At 35.8% G+C, this 17,041-nt stretch overlaps 1 pseudogene; it reads left to right on the plus strand.

Moving 5' to 3' along the window:
• Positions 1–1,744: 1,744 nt before the first annotated feature.
• LOC149578293 (U-box domain-containing protein 45-like) lies at positions 1,745–7,942 on the plus strand (annotated as a pseudogene).
• Positions 7,943–17,041: the final 9,099 nt, after the last annotated feature.

The raw sequence follows: 17,041 nt of genomic DNA on the forward strand, positions 1-17,041 counted from the left end.
TTCCTAAGTTCCATTTTCCATCATTAATTCCATTTTCTACTAATTCTTATTTTGTGGAATAAGAGGATTTTTAATTCAAATATTCCATAAAATACTCCATCATCATGACACTTGGATATGACACCTCGTGGATTCTCCTTTGACACTTGGCTGAGATTTGTCATAATCAAATATTGTTACCTCTTACACATGTCTCTATTTGGCTTCTTTGTCATAGATTCTTGGCTTTAAGTGGGTTGAGGTGTCTTATGATGCGTCATAGATTCTCTTCCACATTTAGCCAAGTTTGACTTGCATGTGTCCTAGAATCTCACAATTGGCATATTCTTTCATATGCGTCATAGGAATCTCTTACCACATTGCACATCTATGGGTGAAAAATCCAATGCCCTCACTTTGAGTTTTGATTATAAAATGAACACTCTTTCTCTCATTTTGGGTCCTTGGATCCGAATGCTTAAGTTTTGAAAGTCCAAATCTTTGAATCTTTGAGTCTCTACTTCTTTGCATGTTGCATTCTCTCTCTCACATAAAATCACACTTCAAGTATTCTCATGGCTTTATCCCTATCATAGGCTCTTTGCTTCAATCTTGTGTGCACTATAGGAAAATTGGAGCTACAATCATTTGGAGAAGAAAGAAGAACATGGGAGCTACAAACGAAAAAGGGGGTTTCTATTGCTTTCTTAATTAGTTTGGCTTGCATGGTAGACTAGTGGGTGCTAACGTATATTGATTGAGTTTTGTGATTTGCTCATAGTATGTTATGCATTTTAACCCGTTTTCTAGTCCTACAACATCAAACAAGTGTTGGAGCAATGGAAAGGTAAAATTTAATGGAAAATGCTACAATTGCAGTCAACATGGTCATAAAGCTAATGAATACAAGGAGAAACCAAAGTTTGAAGGTAAATGTCACAAATGCAAGAAATAAGGTCACGAGGCATCTGAATATAGATCTAAATCATTCAATCTAGCTAAATAATTTGTAAAGGCAATATTTGGTTGGGACTAAAATACTTGGTGTACATGTCATTACTATGGAGAATAAAGACACATTGGCATAAACTGTGCAAGGCATCACTTGAGAAAGAAGGATACAACAATAAGATGTTATGCATGCACTGAACTTGGTCATATAGCTAAGAATCACATGAATATAGTAAGAGTTGAAGATGAAAAGAAAGCTAAAGCTAATAACATCAAGAAGTAGATGAGACAAAAGTGGATTTCCAAATCTACTAAGCAAGCCAATTCAAATGATGGTCATATCACTCAAGAAGTGGGTGATTCCACCATTTCCAATTAGGTTCTTAAAGGAAGAACTAGAATTGTATCTTCAAGCCATATCTTAAGCAATTCCAATGAATGAATGCAAAAGATCCAAATTTGTATTGTAGATATAGAGGGATCATAGAAGTTTAACATCAATTTTTACTGAATGAGGCTAGATCATACTGAGTGAGATCAGGAGTAACAAGTGTTGTTAGGTCATCGAGTTACAAGGTTCTATCGAGTTATTTGGACAAATAATGGATGATAGCCTGTCAAGAATATGTCATTATGGATCTCTTTGTACCAAGTATTAATGGAAGTTTTTCATCAATAAGGGAAAGTTTTGACTTCATTCTCACCATAAATTTAGTATATCCAGAGCTAAGTGACTTACAGAGCATCCAGGCAATCTTGAGCATAATTTGTAGTGAAATTTTTGAACGAGATTTTATTAGTCTACCAAGCAATCATGGAATCTACTAGTAGCAATAGCAAGGAAAAGAAAGGTTCTAAAATATTAGTGTGGGGTGTCAAATGGAAGGCTCCAAACTTCAAGCTAGTGCCAGCAATTACGAAATCAATCGACCCTAATGGAGCTCAATCTCAAATTCCACCAAATGTACTTCTCACAAATGATATTCGTACTCATTTTAAATGTGTTGTGCAAGAAATTGAAACCCTGGACATGGACATTGCCCTAGGAGAACTGCGTGTGAATGAAACTCTAAAACTAGAGCATAAGCACTTAGAGGAGAAAGGCTTGACCCACATTCTACACCTACCAAGGAACTTCCAAATTAAGTGGATTAGGTATATTTTGAGCTGAGTACACAATGGTTAGTTATGGCTAGAGTAGCCCATCTTGATAACAAAGAAGATGATTCTCAGAATCATGAGTCTCCCCATGCTCAACAAGGTCAAGGTTACCAAAACCCTAGGTCGGGATGAGCTACAAAAGAAAACCCTAACTGAGTGGGATGGTAGAGGACTGAAGATTAGCAATGTATCTGATGTGGAACTTAGCACTAGTACATTTGAGACCATTTTTTGACCATTATTGGTCGAAATTTTGACCCATTTTTTGACCAAAATTCGACCAAAGTCAACCAACCCATTGGTCAAAAAAATTTCGATCAAAATTTTGACCAACCTTCTGGTTGGTCAAATTTTCAACCAATACTTTGGTCGAAAAACTTCCATAGCCATTGTGCAAGTTTTGTCAGAAATTGGTCAAAATTTTGACCAAAAAAGGAAGAAATTTTTGACCAAAGAAGGTAGAAATTTTGACCAATGAAGGTCAAAAATTTTGACCATTGAAGGTAGATATTTTGACCAATGAAGGTAGAAATTTCTACCAGTGCCTGGGTGTAAATTTTTTTTTAGGCATTCTATAAAACAGTTCACATGCCTTGCATATGATATGAGATTTTGCATGCATCCTGCACTCTCTCATCCGGCTAATGATGGATTACAGAGAGTGATCTGAAATGATGATGCTAAAAAACACACAATCAAATCCAAAATGAACTTGCATTACAAATGGATTGTGGAAATTTGATATTGTTGATTTTGCACGCATGTCTACTAGGACAATCACAACTTAAAATATATATTGTTATATATGTTTTAAGTTGTGATTGTCATGGTAGACATGCGTGCAAAATCAACAATATCATATTTCCACAATCCATTTGTAATGCAAGTTCATTTTGGATTTGATTGTGTGTTTTTAGCATCATCGTTTTAGATCACTCTCCGTAATCCATCATCAGTCGGATTAGAGAGTGCAGGATGCATGCAAAATCTCATATCATACGCAAGGCATGTGAACTATTTTATAGAATGCCTAAAAAATATCGACAGTAACTAATATGCTTCTTCATTAATATGCCCGATACAATAAGCAAACTTGGCAACTATGCAAAACAAGTTATACGCTAAAAGGAAATCATTTAGGAGATACAAAATTTGAACAACCATATGTTAAGATTCTACAATTATAAGAAAATTGTCCAACATTCTTTCTAATGGTAGGCTTTGTCAGTATTAAGGGCATAATGAAGCACTTTGCAGTAATCACAAAGGAAATCTTACAGTTTTCCATATACCAATTCAAACTTAGATATATCTTGCTGATCTGACAACATCCCATCACTAAAAGTGCCAGAAAGGCATGCAAACATTTGTAGATCAGCATAAGATCCATAATACTGAAATGTACTTGTAATATGCACTTGGAGATGATGCATAGAACCTCTATCTACAAGAGTCATTCTATGAAAATTCCTTAAAAAATAGCAAAGTTCCAGATACAAGTAAACAATAATGTGCTACTCATCTTGCATCCTATGCCTTCCCACACCTAAGATATTAATATCTTTAATTTATGAAATAGTAAATGTTACCACCAGAATCTCTTCAAATTCTCAAGCTACCAACTAGTAGCTTGTATAATATTTCTGTACTTCAATTCTCATTCAGCCACCTCAAGCTACAAGAGCCTCTTCTCATATAAAAAGAATGTTTCCTTTAAAAAATTAAGTTATGCCTCTCAGAGCCTGATTCTATTCCAGGCTATGGAAGCTTCATGATCACATATCTGTATGCCATAGAGATGTGTTAAAGAGACATCATACTAAGACAACTATGTAGTCTACTACTCAAACCACAGTAAGGTCTCACAAACAAAAGATTATACTTTACTATTAGAGACTAAAATTTTACAATAGAAAATCTAACAATTATACTTACAGTTTAATAATAGGATGAGCCATGGCCACCTAAGTATCCACCACCCATGCCACGACTTGAATACAAAGATGAGTAAGAACCTCCACCAATTTGAATAAAACAAGAACTAATTAATATTGTTACAAAATTAAACAAATCAAAACAGAAAGATATCAAGTTACATACATCAGCACCGCTAGATGAAAAATAGTCAAACACATCACAACCTTTGTTTTCATGCTGAGAAGATGCAGCATAGGAGATGAAAAAATAAAGGAATTAAGTCATTATTTATCTTCATCAAACAATAGGCATACACATGATAGTTTCTAAACTATAAATTGTGTTGTCTTCAATCAGAGGTTGATGTGGATTTTGTTTATGGATGCATAAAAATCATTACAACTACCAACAAGAGGAAAGGAGGAGCTCAAGTAGTTCATATATAGGCTTTCATCAGCATCAAACACTTTATGTTGTATGGGTAAACTAGTCAAAAGGACAGTCAGCATGACATCTTCAAACCAGTCATCATGTAAATTGTAAAGCAATAACCATCACAAGATTATCCATGATCAAATGGTGAAGGATCCTCAACATGACATCTAGTATTGAGAACTCATTCCTAGATGAAGGAAAGTACTCATATTAGAGAATCACAACTATGGATAAATCGTCATTTAGAACTATTTTCACTAGTAGCTAAGATATCAATCTACATCATACATGGAAGAAGTTGAAGAGCAGTCAATACACATCAACATCATGAGAAGAAGTGATTTGGTTAATGAACCAATTACTAAATCAATATGGAGTGCTACTTTTGCTGTCTTAATTACCTTGGACTAGGCAGATTCAGTTCAATCTTAGCTTTTTTCTTAAAAGCAAGAATATCATTTCAAAAAAATGCTACTCGAGCTCAATGCATTAAATTTTTGGGGAGCTGTGACCTGAGCTTGTGCTTGGATCCTTAAAGAGTTCAAAACAGTCGAAGAAACCATTTCCAATGAATATAAATATTCAAGTTTGTAAGCACAAGGGTCTTTTAATAACCCATGCAGATACTTTATCCTTCACTGCATGCTACTGATAGAGTCAAAAACTAACAAATGCAACCATTCTCATACTGATCCCACCAATTTTTTGCTGGAAGACTATCATTTCAACCAAAATTTCTAGTCAAGCTCACCACATCACAAACTCATCCTTCACAAGGAAATGTGAGCATGACATTGGTACTATAGAATGTTTGTTAAAAGAAAAATATTTGACTTGGATGGATAAGACAGGTTGGTTAATATGGCCAAGATCAGATATCACCAAATCAACTAATAAGACTAAACTAAAACTAAGAATCTTAGGGAAAAAAACATAACCTTGTAATCTCTTCTTTTAACATTGAAACCAAGAGGCTTTGCATGCTCCTCCATTTTTGTGATGATCTTAGTAGCTAGATACTTGGATGTGAAGTGTACAACCTGTTTAACACTCTGCACAATACACATCAAAATCACTCATGTTTGAGACCTAAAAGACTCAGTAGCTTAAAATATTCAAGAAAGAAAGAACAGTTCTATGTGGGTATGGTATAGGTTATATTTCTTAATAGATTGGGTTGTATTTCTTAATAGATTTTTCTTTCAATAGTGATTTTTAGCATTTACTTCAATAATACCACTCCAAAAGCAAAATAACTCGACCTTAAATTAAAAATTAAATTAACATTTTTCAAAACAGAGAAATTTTATGTTATGAATAAAATAATGTTGATGAATAAGTGAAATATTTTGGTAAATTATATGCGTCGTAGTTTTCCTTTTGTTGGTAAGTCTATGTTTTAATTCTATTGTTCAAGTGGTTTGTTCCAATATATACTAAATGTGATCGGAAAGATAAATTTTAACTTTATCATAATGTGTTATACTTGTTCTTTTTAGAAAGTGCAGTCAAAATCCTATGCAATGGTATATTGTTTAGTATTTATTAATTTAATATATACCAAAGGTCATATTTTTGTGTAGATTACTAAAATTTTCAAGGAGCTCGAACAAGCAACATTTTCTCTTGAACCCATAGAAAAGGAAATCGGTAGGGATCTTATAACATTGTTGCAGCAGGACAAGGATGTCAGTGGTCTAAATCATATATCAAAACTAGAAATTTTCCATCAAGCAACTACAAGGTTGGGAATAGTATCTCCTAAAACAATTTCAATGGAGAAGAGAAGTTTGAGGAAGCAACTTGATAAATCTCGTTATGAGGATGACAAGAGAAAAGAATCAATTATTTCATACCTCCTACACATCCTAAGAAAATACAACAAGCTTTTCACAAATGAATGTATGGATGATGCCGATTCTCAGTACTCTGATCCATGTTCTCCTACAGTCAGTAGTTCTTTGGATGAAGCTCATGTTAATAGCAGGAGGAGGGACCAGGATGATTCTAAAATCCAGTCATTCAAATTGGGTTCCAAGGAAACTCTTAGAAGTTCCATGGGAATGTTGCCAACAGTTCTTGAAGAATTTAGATTTCCAATTTCCTTATAGTTAATGTCGGATCCTGTGATCATTTTCTCTGGTCAAACATATGAAAGAGTATGCATAGAGAAATGGTTCAGTGAGGGTAATGATACATGCCCAAAAACATAGAAAAAATTATCGTATCTTTTTGTCACTCCTAACTACTGTGTGAAGGGATTAATTGGCAGTTGGTGTGAGAAAAATGGTATTAGAGTTCCAGAACCACCTCCCCCAACTTCTTTGCCTCTGATATACTAGAGATGGGAGTGGTTAGATTCCATGAAAAGTGTTCTGATGGTCATTTGAAAAGAGTCAAGGTGGGATCATCAGACGATGACCAAGTCACAAATTTTGGTGAGGGAGATGCTGGTGCTTTATCAACTCCCACTTTAGATCATAACATCTCCTCTGAGTCCACAATTTTATCTATACAAGGAAAATTGATACAAATCAGTGGTACAAACCCTTCTTTGACTTACAATATGGTGGACACTCAAAATCTAGAAAAGCAGAGTACTGAAAAGTATGAAAGGGTGCTTGCAAACCTTAATTCATCAAGTTTAGAAGTACAGTGTGCAGCTACACAGGAAGTTGCATTGTTGTGTAAGGATGATGGTGCTTGCTCTTATATGGGTGCCAATCATTTTATTTCTTCTCTTGTGAATTTCTTGTAGTCTTCTGTAGATGCACTAGATACGAAGGCTCAAGAAGTAGGGGCATTGGCACTTCTCAAAATAACTTGGAACAATAATAGGTAGACAATTTTAATCTGAAATGTTGAAACAGTTTTTGGCATTTCATTCAACCATCTTTAGCAATCAATTGTTTTAATATATTCATGTAATATCTATGACAAATTTCTTACAGTGTTCTTGGAATTTTTATTTTGTAGGAACAAGGCATCAATTCTATCTTCAGGTGTAGTACCATTGTTATTGAATCTTCTTGATTTGAAAGCAGCTGAAGTAGCATTGGCAGTTTTACTAGTGCTATCTAGTTGGGATGACAATAAGGCAAGCATTGGTTCCTTGGGAGCTATTCCTTGCCTAATTAAACTACTAAGCTCAAACTCCTACCAATGTAGACAAGGTGCTCTAAACTCATTATATCATTTATCCACAAATGCTGAAAATTAGTCTAGAATGGTGTCAGCAGATGTCATTTCCAAGATTGTTCATCTCCTCACTGTCTATGAAGTTGATTTTATAGAAATTTGCATTAGAATCTTATATAATCTAGCTACCATTGAAGATGGAAGAATAGCGATTGCCAATACTGATGGTTGCATCGTGACTATAGCAGAGATGCTTGATATAGGCGCCCCTAAGGAACAAGAACAATTGGTGGCTATACTCTCGTTGCTATGCAACAAGAGCTTTGACCATTGTCAGTTGGTTTTAAAAGATGTACTTTGAAATCAACAAATGCCCTCTTATATTATTCAAACATTATGTTGTAGACTTGTAGGCAAATATCAACATGAGGCCAGAGTTGTAGATTTGAATATTGATTATTAGATAGGTTCAAGAGATACTAACTAGTGTCAGATGCCAAATAGATGATCGCCATAGCAACATCCCATTTTTCTCCTTCTTTATAAAGAGGTTGGTTTTTCCGAAGATCACCTAGGAATTCCTTGGGTGAAAGTATGTCCATTCCAGGAATACCTTCAATTGGACCAGATGCAATACCATTTATTTACACATATTCCATAATGCACAATAATTAATAAAGACTATAATGCACAATAATTAATAAATATTGTACAGATTATGGCAAAACTTAATAAATTTCTTGTGCTACTCTTTGTTTGAAGCAATTACATCTGGGGTTTATAGCCACTTTATAAGTTATCATCATATAAAGGACTTAAATTGCATCCTCCATGGCATGGATCAGAAGGCACATTCCAATTAACCAAGAAGATTATGCCTACGATATTGTCATGTCCCATGAGAAAGAAGACGATGGAAACTGCGGGCAGAACAAGTAAATAGAAATCACCCTCAAAAAAGAAATCATTGAGTTCCAAAGGAAGCTTAAAGATCAATACAGTTTAGCATTACCAAATGAACTTTAGGATAAAATCTCAAAAGAAAATAGTCAAACCAGACCTTGTGTATAGAAAGAAAAGAAAATTATATTAATGTCCACAAGGGACTAGAGATAGCAAAAGTTTAAAAAAAGTTGTAGGAAGATGAAAAGCAGAATTGTCTAAACTCTGAACTTTGAAGGTGTATTTATTATTGAAGTAATATGTTAAAAATTAAGACATATAAATCATTGATAAGTAGGAGATATTTTCCACATCAAGTCAAATTCTGATATTGCTATCAAGATTCAACAGTGTAGTTTTTGAGTCAAACTCATTGAACCATGATTCATGCATAGTAGTTCACACAGACTCATTTCTCATGAGAATGAATGAACACTTTGCACTCATTGCATCGAGGGAGTGATCACAAAGATGAAGCACCACGACTTTCTCAAAGGCTCAACCATTCCAGTACTACCCCAGCTCAAGAAGGCTTAACTATGGAGTTTCCTCCATGGTTTAAACCACTCTACTTGGAATCCCATTTGCAAAACCTACAACAAGTTTTGTGCCTTATGAACCATTCATTAGAAAGGCCCTTGAGCTCATCAATAGATAATCCTAAGATATTTTCCACAGCAAGTCAAATTGTGATATTGCTATCACGATTCAACTATACATTTTTTGAGTCAAACCCATTAACACATGAATATAATATATGACCCAAGAAAGAGGGTGAAATTGTAAATGTAATGGATTATACATCCTTTCCTCCTACTACCAGATGACTAAAGGTGCTTGTGTGCTAATTGTAACCCCTTTTCTTGTAGTTATTTGCAAAATATATGTGGAAAAATAAAAATTTTGAAATGAAAACTCACAGTAATACAATCAAATTTCTAAATGAAATGTAACCATAAATACTGGTAGAAGCCTTCAATTACTTGACACAAATATATAATTGGATTTTCATTGAATTAAATTCTACATTGGTCAAAATTAAATAACAAGGATAACATATAGAGCATTACATGTCCCAAAATGCTTTGTCAATAGGACAAGTGGCTAGACAGTGACAATCTCAACATGGGAGGATTATACCATTCACTACTCCCCTACTAACAAAATGTCAAAAAGTCTTTAAATGACTATGTGCCATGCAAGTCCCTTTGTCCTTAATACCAACATGTACATGAGGAAGATATGTCTTAGTTCAATGACTAGTTGTGGAGGTTGCATTAAGATGCTTTAAAAACACACAAGTAAAATAACATTAGCAAATGCGAAAGTCCAAAATCAATGAATGCATGGGCTTATTTCAAACAATATACTTGACAACTTAGACACATAAGAAATCAAAAGCATAGTCATCCACTTTAAAGAAGTCTTGAATGCCCCTCCATTTGACCTGACTAAAGCCCAAATAAAATTTAGATTAATGTGATTCCTATGCAAAATCCAAGCTACAAGTACAAGTTGCCTACCTTAGAGACAACCTCATCAATATTTGCAAGATGACTGTTGCAGGACTTGTAGACATAAATCTGCCCCTTTAGCTGTACCAGAAATAGCCTCCCTATGTTACTGACCAACAGTAATATTAGCCCTTAATATTAGACTCAAAACTTCTCACTGGCAAGATTTCAAGTATTGCATGACCCTAATTAATTTTCCACAAAAGAAATTGAATTCCAATTAAATTAGATAAACTGATTGATCAAATAAGATACTATTGCAATTACATACATCCTGCCCATGGTTCAAAACAAAATAAAACTAAGAATATCAGTTCAAGCACTCATTAAGTGGCAATAAACACCCTAATTCATCTACCACTCAGAAGAGATCCCCACTGCTATTTCAAGATTGAAAAGAGGTCTCTGAAGCAATTTAATAGCACAAAAGTGATTTCAAAAACATTCTAATGAAGACCAAAATTCTACCAAAAGCAGTGATAAAATTCTACCGTTTATGGAAATATCATCTGAAATGTTATAACCAAAGAAAGCCTTGCATGAAAGAAGTTTATCAAGAAATTGAAGAGAGCCGGGAATTGTTCAAGTTATTAAATGTTGGTGGAAAAGGTGGAAGTTTTCTACATTAGCTTCAGAATTCCAATTGGTCATTTAAGATGGCAACAGTGGCCTTAATCGATATCACGATGAGGCTACTGACAAAGTTTGAGTGAGATTTGAAGATGGATGTTGGTGCGGAGGATATGATGAAAGCTTATAAAGAAATAAAAGATCTGTTAGAATTTGTGGACTTCCCTGAGAACGTAGCCATTCAACCAATGGATATGTTTGGTTCATGTAACTTTGAAGCTTTTGAGATGAGTTTGGAAGTGACAAGCACATGAGATGGTTAGAAAAGAAAATTGAGTAGCATGGAGGAGGAGATGCTCAATGGACTACAATGATTCAACACCTTTTTTATTTCCTCAAGGAAGAGAAAGAATAATTAGAGAAAGAGATGAAAAACTCAGAGTGTAAAATTGGAGATAATGTTTCCTATGTGACACTTTCAAGATTCGTTCTCGTATTCATTTGGCCATTCATCTTGATTCTAGAAATGCCTAGATGAATGGTTGCACAAATGGGAGCAAAATGGGAGCCTAGGAATGAATTGCAAGAGCCTCCAAATGAGTCGCAGGAGCCTGTGAATGAATCACAGGAGCTTGTGAATGAATCGCAAGAGCCTGTGATTGAATCGTTGATCGGTGTAGATGGATATGTGGTTGACTATCTTGCAGTGTGTCTTGGGTATGTGGTCAGATGCCTTGGAGTCCTACTTCTAATTTGCATGATTGTAATTGTAATAATGATATTATACTTACTATTATTTGTCCCAATTGCAATAACAACTATGTTCCTCTGGAGAGATGAAAAAGAAAAGCATGGATACTATAAGAAACATGCACTAAACAAGAGCTGACATTTTGTCTACATCCCTATCTTAGATTCTTACATCTCTAAATTGGAAAATGATAATAATTCTAAGGACGGTAACATTGTAATCACTGGCTTGGGAAATGAAATGATCGGTTGCTTCAGAGAGCTTATTCAGGGTTGCGTTCAGTAATTACCATATTTGCTGATAAAACACTCCAACAAGTGGGCCAGAGAATTCCAGGAAGACAAGATAAACAAGGCTTTGGAGATAGTAGAAAAGCTCATAGCATTGATGGAGATGATAGTAATAGGGGATATAAATGTCAACCAAGCAAATAAAAAAAGAGAAAATGAAAGAGTAGAGAATGAAATTCAAATCGAATTGACGGGTTGAAAGTAAAAGGTTATGCCATCTGCCTCATTTTCAACTTATCTATCACATACTCTAAATTCAACATTAGACCTTGTAATCATTACGTATAAGTCATTTTCTAAAAGAATATTTTCTATTTTAGGTTTTTCCTTGTTTTGTTTGGATTGATAAATCGACAAAGTTAAGAAGTTTTGTATTGATTTTAAAAGTAAAAATTAAAGATATGCATGAGTTTTGCAAACTATCTTCAATAGAGAATGATCAGTCAGCAAATAAATAATCAACATTTCCTAAACACTGACTACCCACCCACACAAAATAAGAAATATATATAGAATAGCCCTAAGAATCACTTGCCTTTTGGTTTTATAATAGCCTTGTTTTTGCTATTCAAATTGCAGAGTTTATCATCAAGGCCTAAAAACAATAAAACTGAAAAATAATTTTTTGCTATCTACTATCGAATCCCAGATTTTGCAGCAGAATTTAATGTTTTCATATCCTTGTTTAACTACACTTAACAGAAATCCCATAGGCTATCAATTAACAGATGATCTTGAGTTCAAAATATCAATTTTGATCTGAGTTCTACCCATTCTTCTTTTTTATGATGGATGGAACTCAAGATGGGATGCTTGAATATGGAATGTTGAAAATGAAATCTACTAATTTTATTCTTTTCACATTTTGACTGAGCTAAGATTAGTAAACTCGAATATGTGGGTGTAGCATTTAAGTAGAGCTATTCCCAAGCTTTTACTTGTTTTGATGCATGGTATGTGGACTTGGTCCCGAGGACCAGCAATAGATTCCACCCCTTCCAATCACCATTTTTAGCTTCTCTTATTTCTCATTGGGAAGTCACCAAATAAAATGAATAATAGTGCTTAACATATGTTTTAACCATCTTGCCTCAGCTTTCAAGATGTATAACTGTGAAAATTTTATTAAAACATGAAATTTCAATCACTATGGTACATAATCTGCATCCAAATGTAAATTATGTGTTACTACTAGATTTGGACATCATTCATCTATAAAATATTATATATTATATCTTTCCTCTAGCCTGTTTAGGTAAAGCACTTTTGATGCAGGAGCATCCAGAGGTATAAGGGCAATCCTGTGTCACCCAAAAAAAATGTACTTTGAATTAGTTTATGTTTCATGTCTTTTCATTTTTGGATACCCATTTGGGTCAAATAAAGGTTCCAACTCTCACAGTTCAACTATCAGTGTGCTAAAAAAATCTCGAAAAAATAGGAGCATGCAATTTGGCCATCATTTTGGTGACCTAGAAGGTGTGAATTGGCCAGATGAATGTAATTTTGATTTAGAGCATTCCAAAAAAAGAATTAGGTCAAAAGGCCCCACGGTTTGAAAGTTATTGCATTTTTTCGAGTTTTGGGGACCTCCTAAGAATGCTTCAAAGTCAGGTTTGGGGCATTAAATGACCTCAAAAAGGGTCAAAAATGGGGGGCAAGTGAAGATGGTCCTTAGGGCTATAGAGCACTTCGAGAGCTTTCTGAAAATGTAAATGGTTCGTCAATCGGAGCTACGGTTCAAAAGTTATGCCTCCCAAAAGTTTGATTATCGTTTCTAGATTCTTCTAGATTTGTGCCAACTTCTACCGTAGCTTTCGAAACCTTCTATTTGGTCGGTGGATGCCTACTAGAACTTTCTAGAATGTACTCCTAGTCCTTAACCCTCTGGGGTCTATTTAAGGAGATTTCTGGCATTGTAAAAGGCAGTTCGGAGTGGAGTTTGAGACGAGGTACTGAAAGGAGAAATTATCTCCAGATTTATGCTATTGTAAGCCCTTAGGGCATGTTTTGAAGTTTATTTTCTCTGTACTATTTTTACTAGCTTATTTTCTCAGTTAATAAATTTCCCTTTTCTATTGTGTCCATTTTGTTCTTGGGTTGTGTCCCCATCAAGTGGTATCAGAGCGGGTTTTCCTGAGTGTGTAGACAGAACGCCAACTGTGAGGCAGTTTGCACCAGGATTGTGTGGTTGTGGGTTTGAGTTAAGAGGATGCCTCCAAAAAGAGAGCATGGTGGAAGGGCCAGAGCTATTAATCTTGAGGAGGTTAGAGCCCTCCAAAGGCAGGTGTAGGCATTGCAAGAAGAGCTTCGTAGAGGAGAAAATGTTGCCGCAGGTGACAACAGTGAGGATGACAATGAAGAAGAAGTAATGGGACCATAAGAGGAATTTGACGGGGAAGTTTTGAATCCTATAGAGGAAAGCCTTTTTAGGGCCATTACTAAGTTTGGGAAAAGACCTACAATTGAAGTGGGTGTATTTTCAGGAAATCTGAAACCAGATGAGTTGATCGATTGGATCAATGAACTGGAAGAATACTTTGAGTATGAGGATATTAGGGACCTAGATAGGGTTAAGTTTGCAAAGGCCAAACTAAAAGGCCATGCCAAAATCTGGTGGCAAGAGGTCCAATTGGAAAGAAACAGAAGAGGAAAGGAGAAGATCACAAGATGGGATCGCATGGTGGATAAATTGAAGAAGCAGTTCATTCCTGTGAACTATGAGCTTGATTTGTTTAAGAAGATGCATGGGTTAAAGAAAGCAGGAAGATCAGTCCAAGAATATATAGAGGAATTTTACCGACTCTTGATTAGAGCAGGAAATGCAGAAGCAAATAAGGAGAAGGTTGCTCGTTATATCAGTGGGTTGCAACCTAGCATCTAGGAGGAATTAAGTCTGGTAAGAATGACCAACGTTGAAGAGGCATACTAGTTTGCCCTACGAGTTGAAGAGAAGTTGAATAAAAGGTTTGAAGGAAGACAAAGAGGGCATGGTCAAGGAGGAAGGGGAAGCAGTAGATCATCTAGAGGCCGCAATGAAACCCAAAAGAAAAATGAAGATGTGGGTACTAGCAGGAACCAGAGGAATGAGGGTTTCAACCGCTCCCATGATCAAGACTTTGGAAATTAGAGAGGAAGAGGTAGAGGATGTGGACAAGGAAGAGGAGGCTTCTGTGGTACCTATTTCCATTGCAATGAAGAAGGTCATCGTGCCTTTGAATGCCCTCAACGACAAGGAAGGATAGATAGGAGATTTGAGGGCCAAGCTAGGGTTGCTCATGTGGATGAGGATGCACAATCATCACATTCAGAGGATGTAGAAAGAGGAGAAACCTTGGTAAATGAAAGAGTCATACTAAGTGGTGAGATTGAACCAGGACCACAGAGGAGTTTATTTCATACCAGATGCAAGTGTGAGGATAAATGTTGTGGCGTGATCATTGATGGTGGTAGCACTGATAACTTGGTATCAGAAGAGATGGTCTCTAAGCTGAAGCTCAAGAGGGAGAAACATCCCCAGCCCTATTGGATTGCTTGGGTAAAAGATGATCATAAGGTCCTGGTAAGTGAACAATGTTTAGTAAAATTCAAAATTGGGAGTTACCATGATGAAGTTCTCTGTGATGTTATTTCGATGGATGTTTGCCATCTATTGTTGGGTAGACCATGGCAGTTTGATAGACATGCAGTGCATGATGGACATGCAAACACATACTCTCTCACAAAGGATGGAGTTCGCCATAAATTGAAGCCCATGAAAAAGGAAGATGAAAAGGTATGTAGCAGTGCTAGGATTTGTCTTGTTGATGGAAGGAAGTTTTTAGATGGCATGAAACATCAGCATATGTGCTATGCTTTGATTCCTACGAAAGATAAAGAGGGTAGTAGTGAATTACCATTTGAAGTTTCAGATTTACTAGGGGAGTTTGGAGATATTTTCTCTGATAATGTTCCAGATGGATTGCCACCAGTAAGGCAAATCAGTCATTAGATAGATCTGATTCCAGGAGCTAGTTTGCCTAACAAGGCTGCCCACAGGATGACTCCTACTGAAACAGAGGAGCTAAATAGACAAGTTCAGGAGTTTTTGAGGAAGGGCTTGATTCGAGAGAGCCTGAGTCCATGTGCAGTACCTGCAATACTAGCACCAAAGAAGGATGGAGAGTGGAGGATGTGTACAGATTCTCAAGCTATAAATAGGATCACCATCAAGTACCAGTTTCCTTTGCCAAGGATGGATGATATTATGGACTACTTGAGTAGAGCTCAGTACTTCACAAAGATAGATCTGAAGAGTGGTTATCACCAAATATGGATTTGAGAAGGAGATGAGTGGAAAATAGCCTTCAAGACCAAGGAGGTTCTTTATGAGTGGTTAGTCATGCCCTTTGGATTGACGAACGCCCCAAGCACCTTCATGCGGCTCATGAATGAGGTACTTAAGAAGTTCTTGGGAAAATTTTTTATTGTCTATTTGGATGATATTTTAATTTTCAGCAAGAATTTGGAAGAAAATTTATTGCATATTCGTATGTCCTTGAAAGGCTAAGGGAAGAGAAACTATTAATTAATCTGAAGAAGTGTAACTTTACAAAAAGGGAGTTAGTCTATTTGGGGTTTGTTACATCACCTGAAGGTCTCAAAATGGATCCGGAGAAGGTAAAAGCCATCTTGGAATGGCCTACTCCAAGGTCTGCTACTGAGGTAAGATCATTTCATGGTCTAGTTAGTTTTTACAGGAAGTTTATTAAGAATTTCAGTGCCATATGTGCACCCCTAACTAATACAATAAGAGGGGATAGAAAAGAATTCAAATGGACTGTAGCAACTGTGAGAAGTTTTGAATTGCTGAAGAAGAAGGTAACAGAACAACCTGTGTTGGCACTTCCAAATTTTAGAAAAGTGTTCCAGGTGGATTGTGATGCTAGTGGTAGCACTATTGGGGTTGTATTAAGCCAAGAAGGTAAGCCTATTGCATATTTTAGTGAAAAATTGAATGATGCAAAGAAGAAGTATTCTGTTTATGATCAAGAGTTCTATGTAATAGTTCAGGCCTTAAAGAAATGGAGCCATTATTTATTGCCAAAGGAATTTGTTTTGTATACTGATCATCAAGCATTACAGTACCTAAATAGTCAAGGTAAATTGAATCAGAGGCATATGAAGTGGGTAGAGTTCTTGCAGAGCTATACATTTGTGTTGAAGCATAGAAGTGGAAAATCTAATAGGGTTGTAGATGCACTAAGTAGGAGACAGTTTTTGCTTAGAGTAATGTAGGTTGAAGTAGTTGGGTTTGATGAACTCAAGAATTTGTACCCTGAGGATCCTGATTTTGCTGAAGCATGGAAAGCTTGTAAAGAACCTGTTGCTGTAGATAGAACCAAGTGGTTAGA

Source organism: Cupressus sempervirens, chromosome 1, assembly GCF_028749045.1.
Source record: "Cupressus sempervirens isolate cs-2001-9-10 chromosome 1, ASM2874904v1, whole genome shotgun sequence".
Lineage (NCBI taxonomy): Eukaryota > Viridiplantae > Streptophyta > Pinopsida > Cupressales > Cupressaceae > Cupressus > Cupressus sempervirens.